The 19,608-nt window shown below is 38.0% G+C and overlaps 1 long non-coding RNA gene across 1 annotated transcript in view; it reads right to left on the reverse strand.

Moving 5' to 3' along the window:
- Positions 1-2,710: 2,710 nt before the first annotated feature.
- The window catches only part of LOC138166187 (uncharacterized), a 448,414-nt gene continuing 431,516 nt past the window's right edge, over positions 2,711-19,608 (reverse strand). The window contains exon 5 of the long non-coding RNA XR_011169564.1: positions 2,711-2,925. This is a non-coding gene — a long non-coding RNA (uncharacterized lncRNA). The remainder of the gene's footprint in view (positions 2,926-19,608) is intronic.

A 19,608-nucleotide genomic window follows, 5' to 3' on the forward strand; every position in this document is an offset into this window, starting at 1 on the left:
GATAAATCAAAATCAAGATGGGGAAAGTCACAGTATAGAAGGGATAACTGTATAACATCTGACTTCTCTATTGAAGATGGGAAATCTATTTAATTATATATTCCCTGGGTCCATGATTGGTCATTACAATTACTCAAGTCTGGTCCATCTTTAGTGTTCTTTTTATTGACATTGCTGTGGTCATTGTGAATACTACAGGATTAAGGGATTATAGATTAAGAGTTAGATTGAGCTGGACATCATACCCAAATCCTTTGAATTTAAAATCTAGTTTCTTTTCCACTTCTACTATGCTGCTTCTTCATTGGTCCCCTGGTTTTGTTTACTTTGCTCTGCATGACTTTAGGCATATTTCTTTTAATTATTCATGTTATATATTTCTTACTGTAGAATAATATTCCATTTCATATATATACATATGTATGTATGTATGCTTGTTTATCAACTCACATATTCATCAGTATATATACATATATACTGATGTATATGTGATATGTGTATGTATATACATACATATATATATATATATATATATATAAAATGCCTTTCTGTCTGTCTATTAATCACAGTTTGCTCAGCCATTCTTTATTGAATGGGCACCTATTTTTTCCAGTCCATTGTTTATCACAAAAAATGCTTCTATGAAAATTCCATTATATATGAAAACTTTCTTGGTGTTTATGCCCAATAGTGGGATCTCTGGGTGAAAGGGTATAGACATTTCAGTCATTTTTCTAGTATATTCCAATTGTTTTTCTTAACTCTTGTCATGCTCATCTTCTAACAATGCCCTCACTTACAAAACTCTCAGCCTTCCAATTTGGAAATTGCCTTGAGAATCAGTTTATAAACCCCAGGAATTTACCGATCTTAGAGTCATACCTCACTGGTCACCTGAAGGATTTTGACTCATTTGGATCTCTCTTCTTATTCACCAGATTTGATTTGAGGTTCTTTGGGTCTTTTCTAAATCAAACCTGACTTTTGAAGAAGGAAAGATGTGACAATCTAGAGGATATTCAGAAGAATTATCAGAAGAGACTCCAAAATCAGAGATCTGAAGGTATCTTCAGTGATAGCTCCCAGTTAGATCACTCTAACCTATCTGAATAAGGAAAATCTCATTGGGCTGCATGAGTTTGGACACAATGTATTTGTTAAATAATCATTTATATAATTTTATAGTTAGGCTAAGCCAAGGTTGGATGACCACTTATGGGTAAGGTCATAGAGGACATCTTTCTTTTTTTAGATACAGGTTAGATTAAGTGATTATGAAGGCCTCTTCCAATTCTGAGAGCCTTCCATTTCTGACTGTGACTCAGCCAATGGCCATTAACTTGAGCTTGCTCACCTTTCCTGGGCTGTTCTGTTTAGTGAAGCAGCAGAGTAGCTAATGTGTCTATAGAGAACAGGCTTATCTTTTCCCCCAAACCACCATGGTGTTTAGATACGACTAGGTCATTAAAACTTTAAACACATGACTGCTCAGTTCCTCCACTCAAGAAAAACAAATCAGGATGTATGTGTGTATAGTTATAGCTACATATTTCACACAAACATATGTGAATATACATGTATAACACATATATGCATATGTATAGCTACATATACATTAATATTTCATCTTTTCTGTTTGTTCCAGCTTCCTTCTTTGAGACACTATTACTAAAGTTTTTTTTTTTTTTTAATATATGTTTGTGTGAAATATGTAGGTATAACTATACACACGCTGGCCTGGGAGTCAGAAGGACCATAGTTCGGTTCCGGCCTCAGACGGTGCCGCCCCCCCCCCCCCACACACACACACTAGCCCTGTAACCTTGGACAAGTTGTTTAACCCCAATTGCCCTCCAAAAAAAAAGGCAAAAAAAATCAAGTAATTCAACACAATATAAATTCTTATTCACTAGAATTACATGGAGAGACTTATAATGCTTAAAACAAATGATGTGTCTTCTAAGGGACCTGCAATGTCTCTAATTAAAGTTGATTATTTAAAGAGAAGGTATAAACTTCATAGAAGCATGTGTACATGTATATGTATGTATATGTACATGTATATATATATATATGTATATGTATTGTTCTCCCTGAATCTAGCCTTTTCCTTTCCCTTTTTTTTTTTGCCTTTTGGAGGGCAATTGGGGTTAAGTGACTTGCCCAAGGTCACATGGCTATTTTTTGTGTTAAGTATCTGAGGCCGGATCCAAAGCCAGGTCCTCCTGATTCCAGGGCTGGCGCTCTATTCACTGTGCCACCTAGCAGCTCCACCCTTTTCCTTTTCTTTTCCATCCTTAATACAGTTGCCAAATTTATTTGCCTAAAACACAAATCCAATGGGGTCATTCTTCTGCCCAAGTTGCTAAATCTGGAGGCAGGTAAGGAGCTATAATAGCCAACGTACAAGGTAAACTCATTATATTGGCATTTAAAGTCCTGGCTCATAGTAGGTACTTGGTAAATACTTTTTGAAATGAAATGAATCATGTAACAAATGCCAAAGTGCATTTCCTAGAGAAGAGACTAGCCTTTGACAATGGTCATTAAAGAAAACACAAATGCTTCTGAAAACTTGTCCATAGCTTCTCTTTAAACAATTAACTTTAATCACAGATACCACAGGTCCCTTGGAAGATATGCTGTTAGTTTTAAGCATTGTAAGTCTCCCCAGATAATTCCAGTCAATAAGAGTTCGTCTTGTGTTAGATTATTTGATTTTTTAAAAATTGTCTTAGTAACAGTGCCCCAAAGAAGGAAACTTCAACAAAGAGAAAGGATGAAATTTTAATACTCCCCTGAATCACACTGGAAATGTCTTTTTTCTTTTTGAAGGGGTGAGACAGTTTAAGAATTGGCTTCTTCTGAAGAACAAAATGAAGTTGCGTTCTAAAGACGCAGGTCTGGCAGATTTGCAGTTTCCTCCTGTAAGGTAAAACACTATTGATAACTACTGTAGTCCTTAAAGCCGGAAAAAACTGACAGCTTTACAGAAATGATAGAGTATCTAACATAACTCTTCTTTATTCATTAACCCTAAGAAGGGAAACACTAGAAATACCTAGAGAGAAAAATACCTATTTTGCCGATCACCCAACCTGTCAATTACTTCTCTTATACCATGTGTCAAAACATTCCATACCCCAATCTATTTTTACAAAATGGGGACAAGGAAATTGAAGAAAGGAGGAAGGAGGATAAAGGAAAGGAAGAAGAGGGAATCATGGTGGGGTGAGGAAAGGGAAGAGAGGAAGGGGAGAGAGAGAGAAAGGGGGGGAGGGAGAGAGACAGACAGACAGACAGACAGATGTATGGAGGGATGGAGTTTACCTATCATATATTCTCTGTGTTGTCATTTTCCTCTCATGATAAGCACGCTGTTTCATACAAGCATTTAGTTATACTAAAGAATCTTTTTCATGCAACTCCCACATCTCAGTTTCTATAACCTTTAAATGATGAAAGTACATCACAGAACAAAGAATTTCAAAGTCAAAAGAGATCTGGGTGACCTTCTAATCCAAACCATGCTTGAAAAAGTATCTTTACTGCAACTACCTTGACAGGTGGGTCTCTAGCCTATACCTGCTCATCTCCATTGGCTATGAACCCACTCTCTCCTGAGGCAGTTCATTCTACTTTAGATAGCTTTCATTGTTGGGAAACTGTCCTGATATAAGGCCTAATTTTACCTCTTTGCCACTTCCACTCATTACCTAATGCTGCACTCTGGGCCCAAAAAGAACAAGTCAAATCATTATTCCCACATCAGTCTTTAAGTACTAAAAAACAGCTAGCATGGTCCCCTAAGCCTTCTCTTCCCAACTCTGAACATTTCTACTTCCTGCAGCTCATGCTCATATTGACTGAACTTGCGATTCTTTACCCTCCTCATAGTTCCCCCTACTGGGTGCTCTACAGTTTATCAAATCCTTCCTAAAATGTCACATCTAGAACTGAACAAATGACTCCATGTGTGGTCTTATCAGGGCAGAAGGTAGTGGAATGGTTGCTTCCTCAGTCCTGGACCTTCCCTAGTTCCTAGTTCTTTTCTATCGGATGCTCTTGCTTATTGATGGCCATTCTAACCCATGGAAACTGGAACCGAAGGCAATGCCTTAGATATGCTCTGTGAACAGCCGTAGCATCCAGAGGGGCTGTTACCTCAATCTTAGAAGTTACATGCACGGCCCATTTTATGACCATAGTATTAGGATTAATGGCATAATAGAGACAAAAATGTTTTGATCTCATAGGAACAGGTACAATACAAAATATTACTATTGCTCTCATTGTCTTATCAATATATACTGCCCATGGCATAATATCCCATTTTCTATTAATGTGTTCTAAAACTCTTCCCCAACATCTTAGCATGTAACCAAGACAGTGGCTTAGTTATGGATTGATAGCATGTTAGTCTCTGAAGGGACTACAGAGACAATTCAGCTCAACACTATTGTTTTATGGATAAGGATAGTGAAAGTCCAAGAGGTCAAGTAACCCAAGTACTTAAGTAGGACTTAACTAGAACTGGAAGCAAGGCTTTCTCATTCCCAATTCAGTGTTCTTTCCACAGTATTTCACTATATCTTCACATGCCTAGTATGGATAATAGACTCCATGATTACATTTTGTCCATACATTCCCTAGGTCCCTCTGTTCAGAATAGAGTGTGAGTGGTTATTGTTTGGAAAGAAAAGGCCTAAGTCTAATTCAAAAATGAGGCGAGGGCCTTGTCTACATGACAGAACAAAGTCAAATCATAGGGTGAAAGTTTATTATTTTTTCAAGTTGGCCCCAATATAAATAGCAATGGACAACTAAATTGAAGTTCTGATTGCAATGGGATTTGGGCTCCATTTAGTTACCCTGGGTAAATATGGGTAGGTCTCAAACCATGTTTATTACTTTTTTTTCTTTCACTGACAAACTTCTCAAAGGTCTCCATTTTTTATTGACCTTTCCCCTTCCTAACATCCTGTAGTCTGGCCTCCATCCCCAATTGACTAAAACTTCTTTTCTTGAACAATTCAAAAGCTCTTTTCATCCTGAACTTCTGGGCAGAATTTGACACTGTAAAACATTCCTCCCCTTCTTCCTCCTGCCCACCCAGCCTAGTCTTTTCTTGCAAGTTCTTCCTGTAGTCAAAAAGAAGGTTATTTTTTTTCCCCAACTAGATTATTTGCTTCTTGAGGGTAAGGACCATGTCATTTAAATCAATCAATTGATAAACACTTATTAAACATTTACAATGTCCTCTACAGAAATATAAAATTTTAGAGGAGGGATGGGGTTTGGGGAAAAATACAATCAGTTCTGATTAGACATAAGATCATATATCTTGAAGGGACCTTAGAGATCATCTAGTCTACCCCCTTCATTTAATTAATGAAGAAGCAGAGGTTAAATTACTTATCCAGGGACACATAGATAGGGTTTGAACCCAAGTGAACCTTTGACTCCCAAGGTAGTACTCTTTTCCTTGTATAACAGTCTATGAGAAAGGCAGATAGCCATTGTATCCCAAGATTTTCTGGGCTTTTCCATCTGCTCTCCCTCTGTACCTATATACCCCTGGATGCCATCACCTGACTTACTGATTCATTCCTGTGCCCTGTCATCTACCTCTCCTCTGCATTCTTAAGACCACTGTACCTTTCTCTACACCCTGTAGCTGAACTCATTCATTCATTTAATAAACATTTATTAAGTGCCTGCTATGTGTCAGGCACTGTGCTAAGTGCTAGAGATACAAAAAGAGGCAAAAGAGTGCCTGCCCTCAAGGAGCTTATAACAGAACTAGGAGAGGGAAGGAGACAACATACAAACAAATATATATGAAGCAAACTATATAAAGAACGGGAAATAATTAGGGAAAGCACAGGAATTCAAAGGTGTTAGGGAAGGTTTCCAGTGGAAGGTGGGATTTTAGTTGAGTTTTAAAGGAATTTAGGGAGGTCAGTAGTTGGATCAGAGGAAGGAGAATGTATAAGGAATTTTAAAATATTTTGTATCTCCCAAATACAATGTTGCTTTCCATGAAAGCAATTATTGTTTCACTTTTTCTCTTCACACCCCTATCATTTACACAGTGCTGCTTTGCTCATGGTGAATGTTTAATAATATGGGTCTTAATCAATCAATCAATCCATCTATTAATTAATTCACATACACCATACAGAGGACAGGAGAGAGAATTCTTAGGAATCTGTCACATTGTTTTATATTTTTAAAAACTATAATAATAATAATTGCTATCTATACAATGCTTTAACATTTGCCAAGTCCTTAACACCCACTAGTTCATATGATTTTTACAACTGTCCAGAGACATGTGGTGCTTAGGAGGTAGTGGGATATAGTAGAAAGAAGATGGCATTTTGAGTCTGAGGACCCAAGTTCAAATCCTGATTCTGTCATTTGCCTGTTTCGTGACCTTGGGCAAATCACTTAGCTTCCTGGGGCCTTAATTTTCTCATTTGTAGAGCACTGGACTAGGTGATTTCTAAAATTCCTTTCAATGCTAGCTCTGTTATTTACAGGTTTTATTATGCACATTTTACAGATAGCAAAACTGAGGCTCAGAACTGTTAAGTGATTTACCCTTGGTCACATACCTAGTCAGGGTGCAAGAGAGATTTGAACTCAGGTCACTCTAAGTGTAAGCCCAGGGTTTTATCTATTCCATCATGATTCCTCTGAAAATCTACAACTCTTTTTGGCTATTCTATTTGAGGATGTAGGTATCGAACATGGCCAGGACTAGAGTTGTTATTACTTTGTTGTTTCACAGATTCAGATTGGCAAGGAACCTCTCTCATTTTTACAGATGAAGAAACTGAGGCTAGAAAAGTCATGTGGTCTGCCTAGGGTAACACAGGACCAGAGCCAGGACTGAATCTTCATTCTCCAGTTCCTCAAGTCAGCACTTTTCCCTGTATTATTACCCCACCCCACTTTGAGATCTTCCTTGTTCTTTGTACATGAGCAGAGTGATTAAGACCATCCAAAGTAACTTGCTCTGAGCAACTTCTGATTTTGAGTAGAATTTACGCATTCAACAGCAGAAGAAATGCTTATTGTGAATGATTCTTCCCTTCTCTCTACATACATCCTTTCTTTTAAAGAATTAATCCATTCTAGTTAATAATTCTAATCAGGACTTTATATGGCCATCTAAGATTTGCAAAGTCATTTATATATGTAATTTCATTTTATCTAAGCAACAGTACTATTGCATTGCAATGATACCATTACCTACCCATCCCCATTTTACAAATGAGGAAATTGAGCCTGAGAGGTTGGGACTTACCCAGGGTCACCCATCTAGTAAAAGTCTGATTTGATTTCAGGTCAGGTAGACCAGTCCAAGTCCAGAAAGCGATCCACTACACCATCTAGCTGTCTCACAGACTAACTTACCATTCTAAAATGACATTAACAGCTCACAAACATGTGTCCCAGTAGAATCAAGAAAGCCAAGGCTCAGCTATATCATTATCAATTCTGAACTCAAATTTCCTAGTTGCACTGTTTCTGTTAGTCACAGGAAAAATTCGAGACCCAAACAGACAATGCCCATTTTGTCACAATAAACATCATTTCTTGGGATAATTAAAAGTAGTTTTTATTCACTAAATGAGAGAGAATGTCACAGTTGAGGACGCTTGCCAGGGGACCTCGGAAGGTAAACTCGGAGAGAACACCTTGTCTTTGTAAAAACATAACTATATCCAACAATTGGGCCATGTTTTATTCATATGGTGTTTATGTCTGGATCTGTCCGAGCTATTTGCTAGGTGAACAGTCACACTTGATAGATCCAGGAGGGAATTTCTTGGTACAATGAACAAAAAGAGCTATTTTGTTCCTGTGCTCCAACCCTCAGACCAGGAGGGAGGGGAAAAAAAACCTGTCATAAAAATATGGTCACCTTTCTGCCTTGAAAACTGGGCTGGTGCCTGGGGAAGGATTCTCAGAATGTGAAAGAATTGGTGACATTACATGGGAAACTTTCTGTTCTTCCTCTTGTAATAGTCAATCTTGTTTAGACAGTAGCCTGTGAGTGGATTGGGAACAGTGTATTATAAATGATGGCAAGGCATTCTGAGAAGAAGAAAAAAACCAGCACCCCACAGAACTATCGCACAGTGACCAATATGTGCTGGGTCTTGCTCAGGAATTCATCGTTTAAGTTTTTCTCTCACCACTGCTTTAAACTAATCAGTGCTCTATTCTGCAATCTCAAACTAAACTAAAGCTCCATCATTGAACAGTAGAATGTAAGCCCTCTGAAGGCAGGGCTTTTATCTTTGTATTTATAACAACTAGTCCACTTCCTGGAACACAGCATGGGATCAGAAGGTACAAGTCTAGAACTAGAAGGGTCCTCAGAGATCACATCCCTCAATCCCTTCATGTCCCCAGAGGTTAAGTGACTTGTCCAATGTCACTCAGTAATCATCAAAGCTAATAAATGCTAGTTGAATGAATAAATGGACCTAATTAAAGCATCTGTCTGCCCAATGTTGTAGACCCTTTTCTGTTTTAAAATTTATAATTGAAAGGTGTGTGTAGGGGAGAATTTGTAGCCTTTAAACAGTATATCTTATTGCTATGCTACTTTAAAAAGTTATCGTCTGAAAAGAAAAGTCAAATGAAACCATTGGGAAGGTGTTGATCCCGCTGTACTTGCAGGGTAAGGTTGGGTCACAAACAGAAATGAGAGTGGGAGGATTTCTTGCTGCTGTGCATTTGAGTTTCAGTGACCCTGGCAGAGGGCTACTTACTGAAGTGTATTTGTATGTGGAGGCAGATCCAGGGGGAATGTCTTAGATTATGCTGTAGGAATTGTGCCTGCAATGGAAAAGTAGTATTTAGAGAAACATCCTAGTAGTGTTAGAGCTTGCCTCTTGACTCCATGATTAAAGTAAGAGGCGAAACTGCTTCCCAAAGGCAATTGTTTTTTTCTATGTGTCCAGGAAGTCTTGGCATATTCCTGATTGTACAGGTTCAAGTTAGGCAGGGCACAAAGGTGACAGAATATGAGGGGTGGGAAGGGGAAAGGAAGGACCAAATTGCCATTAAGAGGATCACAGATTTAGAGTGAAGAAGGACATTTGGAGGTCATCTTGTCCAGCCCTCATATTTACAGAGGAGGAAACTAAGAGTATAGACAGTACAGGCTGTGGAAAGGGGAATCTAATAGCTTTGAATTTACCATATGCATTTTCATATTAATGGTACTCTCCTGGGGTGTGGGCTGTAGCACTTGTCCCATAATTTACTTATTACATTCATTAATTTACTTATTAGGTTCATTACTTCATTTATTAGGTTCTAGATATGGCCAGGCACTGTGCTGGGTACTGGGCATAAAAAGACAAAAAGGAAAAAAGAAGTATCTGTTCTCAAGGGAGTTACATTCTGTTGGAAACTAGAATAAGAAACTGGGCAGTTATTTCCCATACTTTTCAAGTACGAGAGTCTTTTTTTTAATGTCAAAAAATATTGCTTTCCTCCCACATGATAGTATCCTAGGCTCATAGGGTCATCGATTTCGAGATCGCATGAAACTTACAAGGTCACAGAATCACAGAGTTTTAGAATTTGAGAGTCAGAAGGGGCCTCAGGCTCCTGGAAATAAGAGAGACCCGCAAGCTCTCCTGGCAGACCATTCCACTTTTGGACAGTTCTAATTGTGAGGAAGTCTTTTCCTGACATCAGCCTAAATTTGGCTCCTTGCAACTGCTCCAAGAGCTCTGCCTTCTAGGACCAAACAAAACAAGACCAGTCCTTCCTCCAAATGACATCCCTCCAAATACTTGATGACAGCTATCACGCCCCCCCCCCCCAAGTCTTTTTTCCTTCAGGCTAAATATGCTCAGTCGCTTCAACAAGTCCTCTTAGGTGATCTAGCCCAAGCACCTCATTTTATACATAAGGAAACTGAGGCTCATAGAGATTAAATAGCTTGTTCAACATCATCTAGATAGCAAATAGCACAGCTGGGCTTACAACTCAGGTCTCCTGACTCTTAATCTAATGCTCCTCCCTTTACAACAAGTCACACACACTGCTCATTAAAATTAAATGAAGAACTGGGGCAATGATATAGATAACTCCAAATGAAAACCTATTCCCTTCAATTATCTAGCGTGCTCAGGGGAAAATGTCCCTCATCTCCTGGTATTGTTGTTTCAGGTCTGAACATCATGTCGCTAGTATAACAGTAATAGCTAGCCATGCTATTATTTCTGTATTCCATTCCTTAGTAGTTATACTATGAATTTTCCATTGATTGAGAAAATACACAAAAGCAAAAAGATGCCATAGATTCAATATCGCTGCAAAATTAATTTGTATTTTGTTAATGACAATGGTACTAATGTGCCTACATAGAATGGAAAAACTGTAATATCTATGTTAGAGACATAGTATGTCCTTTGACCACAGAAAGAATGTTTGCTAACTGACGGATTCATGTGCAGCTTCTCACACTCCTTACAATGACTACACGAGCCCACAAGGGTCCTTGGCCAGCTGGCTGGGAACCTCTGAGCTACGTCATGACAGAACTTCTTGGAGACAATGGGTGTTAAATTGCCAGATGAAAGATGAAAGGGACATGAGGTTCTGAAGACATTGAATCAATATCCTCTTAAAATAGGGGTCTCCAATGTTGAAAGGGTTCCTCAGCTCAGTCATCCTTGGCAATATTGTGGTTAACAGCTGACACAATCGAGCTTTTGGATGGGGGATGGGCGTGAGGAGAGTGATGCATTATGACTCGACCCTCCCTCATTTGGCTTCAGCCACCATAGGAGTGGCTTTCCTCAGTGGGTCATAGATTAAGGGAGTAGCTTTTCATTTTTTATTAGGACAGGACTCATTTGATTCAAAATTGGGGTGCCTAATGAGTTACACAGCCATCATTAGAGATGGCTTTTCCATTCACTAATGAAGCAGGGCTCCCTGGATTCAAAACTAAACTCCTTTCTTGGAAAAGGGATGCCACTTCCAAGGACATTATGTAAACAAGGTGTTGCTTCCCCTTAGGGGAGGAGCTGAGTTGCAGCCTCGGATCCAAGTAAAACGAGGCACACGTAGGAACACATGACTTAATTTGAACGTTAGTCATTGGCTGGATTTCAAGATATAAGTTTTTTGGGGTTTTATATTGGTCTTGCTCTTGGTCAGTGATTAGAGTCACTCTCTTGGCTCTACTCCTAGCTGGCCAGGAGAACAAATGCTTTTTGGTTTTCCCTCTGTGTGTGTCCTTTCTCTTTTCTCTTTTGGCAAGGCAGGAAAGCATAACTCTCTTTAGATCCTGATTTTCCTCTATTCTTGGTGGTCCAACAAGAACTCATTGGCTCTCCGACACTTCTCAATGCATGGCCAACTCTGCTGTACTTAAGAAAGCTTTTGCTTATTAATCATTGACATTTTTTTCTAGGAATATTTTTGGTTTTCTTATATTTTTAGGATTCTTGTTAAGAATGTTTTCAACATATAGGAAGAATAATTTTTGATAGGTTTGCAAGTTTATCCGCAGTTAGAAATTTTCCCTGGTATTCATGTGTTGACAGGTACTTAATCGTACTGTTTGTGCATAAATTTTTGAGCTAATCATCTTCCTTATGGTCTATGTACCTAGTAGATGAAGATGATGATGAGAGCTATGTAAACAGGCAATATTTCAGAAACGTCTGAGAAGGAGTATTCTGGCCTAGTTTCAGGAAAGATAAGATGAAACCTCACTTATCTCAGTTGGGGTTCCCAGTAGCAGAGTTCAAGTTCTGAGGGGATTTCGATGGGGAAGATGTCCAGAGGACAGGCAGTATAGTTTGGAAATATCCAGGAATATGGAATAAAGAAAAACAAAAGTAGAAGGGCCCTGGTCTCACTTTAATTCAGATATAATATCTAATTTTCTTCTATTTCTAGCTCAGAGCTATAAACTAGAGTCTACAAAGGGGATTTCAGGAAATTTCAAGGCCTTATGTCAATAACAATCAACATACTGAACTAGGTAGAAATGTGCAGTGAAGTGCCCCAGGCAGTGATAGGCCTGGTTTTATTTAGCTCGTTTATTAATGATCTGGAAGAGGGGAAAAACAGCACATTAAAATCACAGATTATACTAAATTGACAGGTGGTGTAAACACAAATGAGAGCATACAAAAGATATAAAGAATTTAGAGCAGAAATGAGATTAGCTCCAAAAAAAAATGCCATCTCACATCTGTGCAAAGTCTCTTAAATCAGCAATGAAAATTGTTTTTAAAAGGCCATTTAGCTCACAAAACATGCACTGGCACTGTTCTCATTCATCAGGGCTAACCCCTCCCATAGCAGAACTACTGCCATACTTTCTGATTGCTCCCCATAGCCCTAGGTGAAATGAATACAGGTAGCCAATATCACTAGTATTTTCTTATGAAAAGGTTCACCAGAAAACTAAACCAAAATAAAGAGTAGTGATTTGATACGGTGAATTTCTTTCAGGTTCCCTACAATTTTCATCGTACTGCTTCTTTATACTAGGAAATCCTCTCACCTTAATCTCAATATATTGAAATATTTATTTTTCAAGACCCAACATAAGGGTCCCTTCCTCCATAAATCAAATAAGATAATATTTGTAAAGTGCTTAGCACTGTGCTGGTATATAGTAGGTACTTAATAAATGCTTGTTCCCTTCCTTTCTGTAAAGCAGTACCACAGAGTAGAAAGAACTGTGGCTTTGGAATCAGAGGATCCTGGGTTCAAATCCTATCTTTGATGTATGATATATATGTATATATACACACATACATGTACACACATACACATCACACATATATGTACACAGACATATAAAACACACATGTACACACATATATACACAAATATACATATATATATATACACAAAATCACTTTGATCTATACTATACTATATAGGTTGGATTAGATCTATAGGCCTATGGTCTTCTTTGCTCCTTCCTTCAGTTAGAAACAATCTTTCATCCCTGGATCTCCAAAAACAATTATTATCATTGTTATTTTAGATCATGCATGAACTTCTTAGAGCATAAAGGAGCTCAGTGATCAGTTAGTCATACCTAAGTAATAATTTTCTCTATTATATACTTGAGAAGTGTTTAAGTAAGTCTAGGTTTGAATTTCTATTGTGTGTCTTGGTTCTGTGTGTATATGCCATTTCCAGAGTAGACGGTATCAGGGACCATGTCTATTTCATCTTTGTAGCTATCACAGTACCCAGAATAGTGGAGAGCATCCAGTAGGCACTTAATAGATATTTGTTTAATTGAATTAGGTCCATTAGCTGATTTCCTTTGAGCTTATGTTAGACCTATATTTGAATATCACACAATTGTCTTTAAAGATACAGAGGCACAAGACCCTATTGTGTTTATTTTTTGTTGATTATTTTAAATCACCGATTTGGTAGAGTAAAATGGCACCTTGTAGGCTCTCTACCAGTATGATATTGCTCTAGTACATATCAAATTTATTCAAGATTCCGTGAAAGACAAAAGAACTGAGATGATATTATTTGATGAAACTCTGACCATTTAAATCAGGCATAGCACAAAATTCAGAGATGAAAGATCACTAAAGATGTTTGCCATTATTATAGAGGATTTTCATAGCAGAGTTAAAGGTGAAGAAGGATTCCTTAGGGATGGGGAAGGCTTCCAGATGCATCTCTTTGTTATCAATAAAGCACTGACTAAGAGACAAAAATGTCCCAGACACTTAGTATACTAAGTTCTGGGGTTACCAAGACGAAAAATGAACTAGTCCTTATTCATCATTCACTTATATATTTACAGAATATATGCACAGTAAATAAAAGGCAATTTCAGGAGGGAGGCAATAGACCTGAGGTGGAGAGGGGTGCAGATCACAAAAGATCTCGAGTAGGAAGTAACTAACATATGATGTTATATTGTTTGTATCAAACTCTGGAACATTGCTAAGCCTACTTGAAGAGATCCATAACCACTCACAGGAGAATGGCCTAAATATTTACCCAAGGGGAAAAAAAATCAAGTCAAAGTAGAATGCCTATTCTTCAGATGAAGTTCTATAGTAAGTCTATAAAGCTTGTCTATCAGCATGTAAAATGTGGGTAACCTGTGAAGATGGCCTTTGAGTTGGGTCCAGAATTAGCTAGAAGGAATAGAGTGGGCTGACTTGCCTTCAGGGGGTTGCAAAGCTTGTTTAATGACACTTCTTATCCAAGAAATAAGTCCTATTAAAAATACTAATATACTAATATTCTACTATAGTGCCATCATATGACTGTAAGTCATGGAATTCTATAGATAGCACTTGGCATAGTGCCTGGTATATAGTAGGTGCTTATTGAACTGAATTGATTTGAACTCCAAAGAATTTAAAGTGGGTCTCACTCTGAGGGCAATGGAAAGGCTCATGGTGTGTATTATCAGGCTACAATACATAACAAATGAAGGATTATGAACAAGACAATTTTGATTCTTCCCTCTGTCTCCTGAATAATGCATTACTGGGGCTGTGATTTCCTTATCTGTAAGAAAAAGGAGTTGGACTAGACGACCTTTGAAGTCCCTTCCAAGCCTAATTCTACAGTCTTAGATTTTTATGATTCTAAGAGCTAGAAGAGTTTTTGAGAGTACAGATGATATCTATTGTAACTGAAATAGATATGGGAACTCCTTGAAGGAAGGAATCTCTTCAGAAATGTGTGTGTGTGTGTGTGTGTCACTGAGCCTAGTAAGTATTTAATAAATGCTTGCTGTATTGAATTGCATTATATCATTAGTCAGGGCATTCCTTTTAGAAGCTCTCCATGCCTCTCATCCTATGGGATTTTCATCCAGGTCCTTCTGCAAACTCTCTATAGAGGAACCACCAACTGTTCTGGTTGCCATCCTCTACTTCTTTGAATGTCTGGAGTACCCAAGCAGCATTATTCTGTCCATTCATCTGTTACCTCTCATTCTCATTATGGGACTGGCATACACCCTTTTCTGATCAAAGCTGTCCATTGTCAAAAACAGAGAGCTAACTGTTCAAAGGTTTTCATGGTAGGGATGGGGCTCTGAGTACTTATGATTCCAGATCTCATACTCACTCTAGTATGCCAGGTTACCTCTTCATGATCATATAGAATATTATAATATGATAATATAGTAAGTATTTTTACAAAGAATTAAAAAATAGTTTATAAGGAATTTGACTTTAGATATCAATACCAAAAAATAAAATTTCTTAGTAACTGTTTATATTTAATTAATTTAAATGACTTATCATACCACTTTTTTCTCTGAGTATGCTCTTATCAATATTTGTTCATTCTTACTTTTCATCACAGGTGTGCAGATAACAGAATGAAAGAGTGAATGAAAAAACCCCAGGGATAGAAATGTAAAAAAGAAGTATCCTTAGCACTCAAGGTATTTACATTTTAATAGGGGGAGAAAATCTAGGAGTGGTGGTCAGATAAGGGAGTTTTGGCCTAGGGAGTCAAAAGTATGGTGAGTGGATCCACAGGGCAGTCCATTGTTTCTCTCTTTCCAAAAGTAATGGTAGTATTGATTTGATTACTACTTCCAGAGCAATAGTTGGAAAGTGTGTGCATATGGGGGATTGGTTATGCATGTGGAGACAGAACAGAGCAGATGGAAAGATGTCTTGGGTGCTGGGGTGAATATTTGTGAAGTTGGCATTGGAAAGATAGAATGTCTTAGGTTAGTTTGTATTCACTAACCAATCAGGACAGCTCAAACCCAGGGTGAATATGTAAAATTCAGTAGATTACTCCATTCTTCTATTTTGTTAAGAAAAAATAAATGCCTATTTCAAAATAGGCTTTCCAGATTTTTCTGAATTCCTCTTAGTGTTCCATCTTAAATTATATCAATATATACCATTATATTAATGTACTATATTTTATTTAAACATTTCTTCAGTGTTGAACATTTATACGCTTTTTTTGTAATTACATATAATATTGCTATGAAAATTTTTGAATAGTTAGTTCTTTGCTTTGGAAAACACTGTAAGTTTACATTCCCAACAACAGAATTATTGGGTCATTGTCCTTATGAGTTTTACTGTATACAGTCAGAATGCTCTCCAAAAAAAAATACTACAAGTTTATAGTTCCACCGACAATGAATGAGTGTGGCTGTTTCTTCACAAGTCTGCTAACATTGAATATCATTGCTTTTATTCTTGTCTATTTTATGTGTGAAGTGGTACATCTAAGTTGTTTGAATTTGAATCTGTATTGTGCGCCAATTTTGCATTATTAGGGAGATGAGAAAATTTCCAGTGATTATTAAAAATCTGTGTTTCTTATTTTGCAATTTTTGCATTTATATCCTTTCATTATTTATTGATTGCGCAAATACTTTTTAATTTCAGGTATGAAGTCATTATCTGTCACAGATGTCTTATTTTTCCCCTAATCTGTCGTTTTCTATAATTTTATTGTTTTTATGCATACAATTATATTATTTTAATGCAGTTAAGCTCATCAATCATGTTCCCAATAATTTCTTCCATGTGTGGAATGGAAAATGCTTTATCTCTTCTACACAATTGAGATAAATACACTTATTTTCTCTGTGCCTCCATTTCATCATTTATAAAATAAGGAGGTTGGGATTTATGAACTGTAATGTCCCTTCCAGCTATCCTACCAGGCTTAAAGGAGAAGGTAATACCTGAGCTGACCCTTAAAAAAGGTTAGGAGTCTGAGGGGGTAGAAGAGAGGATAGGGTACATTTCAGGCACGGGACTATGACTCCTTTTCCTTTCCCATAGCTTTGAGGGAAGGAAGGGGGTATATATATGTCATCTTCTCCTTAAAGCCTCTTGGAAAACTGGAAGGGACCTAACGGGCCATAAAGTCCAACCACCTCATTTTACAAGTAAGAAAATTTAGGCACAGACTGGATGTGTTTACAGGAGTATTTATCCTAATTGTAGAGAAGAGGTAAAGTGTTTTTTTCTTCAACACATGGAAGGAAGTGAGCCCTGCTGACAGTGAGGGCCCCAGGTGGAATGCTACAAGGAAGGCCAGAGATCCCTGACTTGAGTTCCTCTCCCTGACCCTCTCCTCTCCCTTCCTGCCTACCCCACTTGAACTAGGGACCTTGGCTAACTGCAGAGTGAGCTGTGGTGTCAGAAACTAGCTTGGAGGCCTAACAGAAACGTCTCCATGGTGCCAATACTTGTGCTACAATAGGGAATAGAAGAAGATCAAGAGAAAAGACAGTAGAAGAAAGAAACAAGAGTGAAAGGGGTAAGATGAAGGAAAGGGTGATGGATGGACTACCTACCAAAGCAAGCAGGTGGTATAGCTGAAAATAAAGGAAAAGAAAAATAGGAAAATAAGAAAAGGCATTCTAAGGGAGAAATTGCCTGTGATGTCCTAACTCTGTAAAGGCAGATTTCTAAGACCAGCAGTTTTCTAATGGGGGAGCAGCCTCATCTGGCTTGGTGGCATAATAATGGGAAAGGAGTTTAACACAGAGAACCTAAAAAGTTCCAACTCTCCTACAGACCACCCGTATAACCTTGGGCAAGTAACTTAACATCTCTGGCCCTTAGTTTTCTAAATTTTAAATTGAGTAGTTTTTTTTTTTAACTAAGTATTCTCTACAGGTAGAACTCTAAATTCTATGATTTTTTGCTCCTCAGAATCCAGGTTGGAGTGAAATAATTCTACCCAAGGAAAGAAAGATGAGTTAAACACAGTGGTCTTGAGGGGCGTATATAGACAGACACTCATGCACTGAAAACTGGATAGAATCTCTCTATCCAGTAAAGTAGAAACAAACAAACAAACAAGCCCTGAGCATGAGATTTCCTAATACGGTGAAACCCTCTTATAACCTTTTAAAGATTCGGCCTAAGGGTCCCCCTCACACAGAGCATCTTTTTTTTTTTAACCATTGGGAGACACTACAAAGGTAGGGTTCCAGAGACTATAGCCTGGCAAAAACTTTTGAGAATAAACGATGGAGACTGGGTTAGAGGACAGAATTGGAGAAAACCGTTTCAATAGTTCTTGTCTGTATCTACTTTCCTTAAGATTGTCATCAAAAAAGATCTGATTTAATTAAACTTTTTAAACACAGTCAGGGCCAAAGGGAAATGTCTAGTTTTCCAACACTTATTCTTGATTCACTGAAGGGTTGAGGGAGGGAGGAATTTTGCTTTTAAAGACATCCTACGAAGAGTGGAGTCACTTCAAAGATAATAAATGTTAGTTGAATCAAGAGAATTAAGGCAAGTACTGACTGGGAGGGATTCTTCAAAATTATAGCATTTCTTTATTCAGTGTTTAAATGACAGAGAGGATAAGTTAAACCCAGGGGTCACAAGGCCATACAGTTGACTATACTAGGGAAAATATCTAGTCTTCTATCCAAAGGTAGGTTTTGGGAACACCACGTCAACAGATGGCATTCTTGGTTTGGAATTTTCTGGGCGACATTCATGCTAAGGCTGGCAGCTATAAGCACCCAGAGAGAGGCAGCCCCATGTGCCTGGGTTCAGAATGACTGGAATGCCAAACAAAGAGGTGCCCTGAGAATCTGAGAATGCAGCAAGTCAAAGAGGCAGGAGCTGAGGACTCTTAAGTGATCTTCAGATTTCTAAGCTCACAGAATTTTCACCCATCAAGGAAGCAATGCTTTTGGTTCCTGAGACAAAGGCCAGTACTAAAGAGGGCATTCAGTGTTCAGACTAAGATGGCCAATGCATCAGAAAGTACAAAAGTGAGCTTTGTTGGTTCCCTGGTCACATGACAACTCATTGTGGAAGTCAAGTAGCCTGGTGAAAGTCTCTGATAAAAACACAACCTAAAACAATATTTGGGATTCTAATTTGTTAGCCAAAAAAAAAAAATCCAGTTGAATAGGTGCTTGATTTGGATTTAAGAAGATCAGGGTTTGAATTCTGGCTCTGTAATATAACCAGGGTGCCATTGGGTAAGCCACTTATTTCCTCTGGGTTCTGTTTTCTCCTCTGCAAAATAAGGTGGTTGAATAATATGACCTTTAAGGGTCCTTCTCACATTGAATATATGATTCCATTTTTTTTTTCAAAATCATATGTCCATGTTTGGTTGGTTCTTGCATTCAATCATTTAGCAAGAAGTTTTTTTTTTTGTCTTTTTTTTTTGGAAGAAGGAAGGCAGGGCAATTGGGATTAAGTGACTTGCCCAAGGTCACACAGCTAGTGTTAAGTGTCTGCTTCCCGATTTGAACTCAGGTCCTCCTGACTCCAGGGCCAGTGCTTTATTCACTGTGCAACCTAGATGCCCCAGTTTAGCAAGAATTTATGAAATACCACTATAGATCATAATATTTAGAACTGGAAGGGAGTTTAGAGACCATCGAGTTAAGCCAAACCTCTTCATTTTCTAGATAATACCAAACTGAGTCTGGACAATAGAAACAGACACCAGGAAGTTAAACGGCTTACGCAGGGTCACACAGCTAGTTGTATCTGTGGTAGGATTTGAACCTGCATCTTTTTATTTTTTAAGCAATTGGGGTTAAGTAACTTGTCCCAGTTTGTGTGTGTGTGTGTGTGT

This window comes from Petaurus breviceps, unplaced genomic scaffold (assembly GCF_028583685.1).
Source record: "Petaurus breviceps papuanus isolate PSGF00001 unplaced genomic scaffold, PetGlider_PUasm1.0 220, whole genome shotgun sequence".
Taxonomy (NCBI): domain Eukaryota; kingdom Metazoa; phylum Chordata; class Mammalia; order Diprotodontia; family Petauridae; genus Petaurus; species Petaurus breviceps.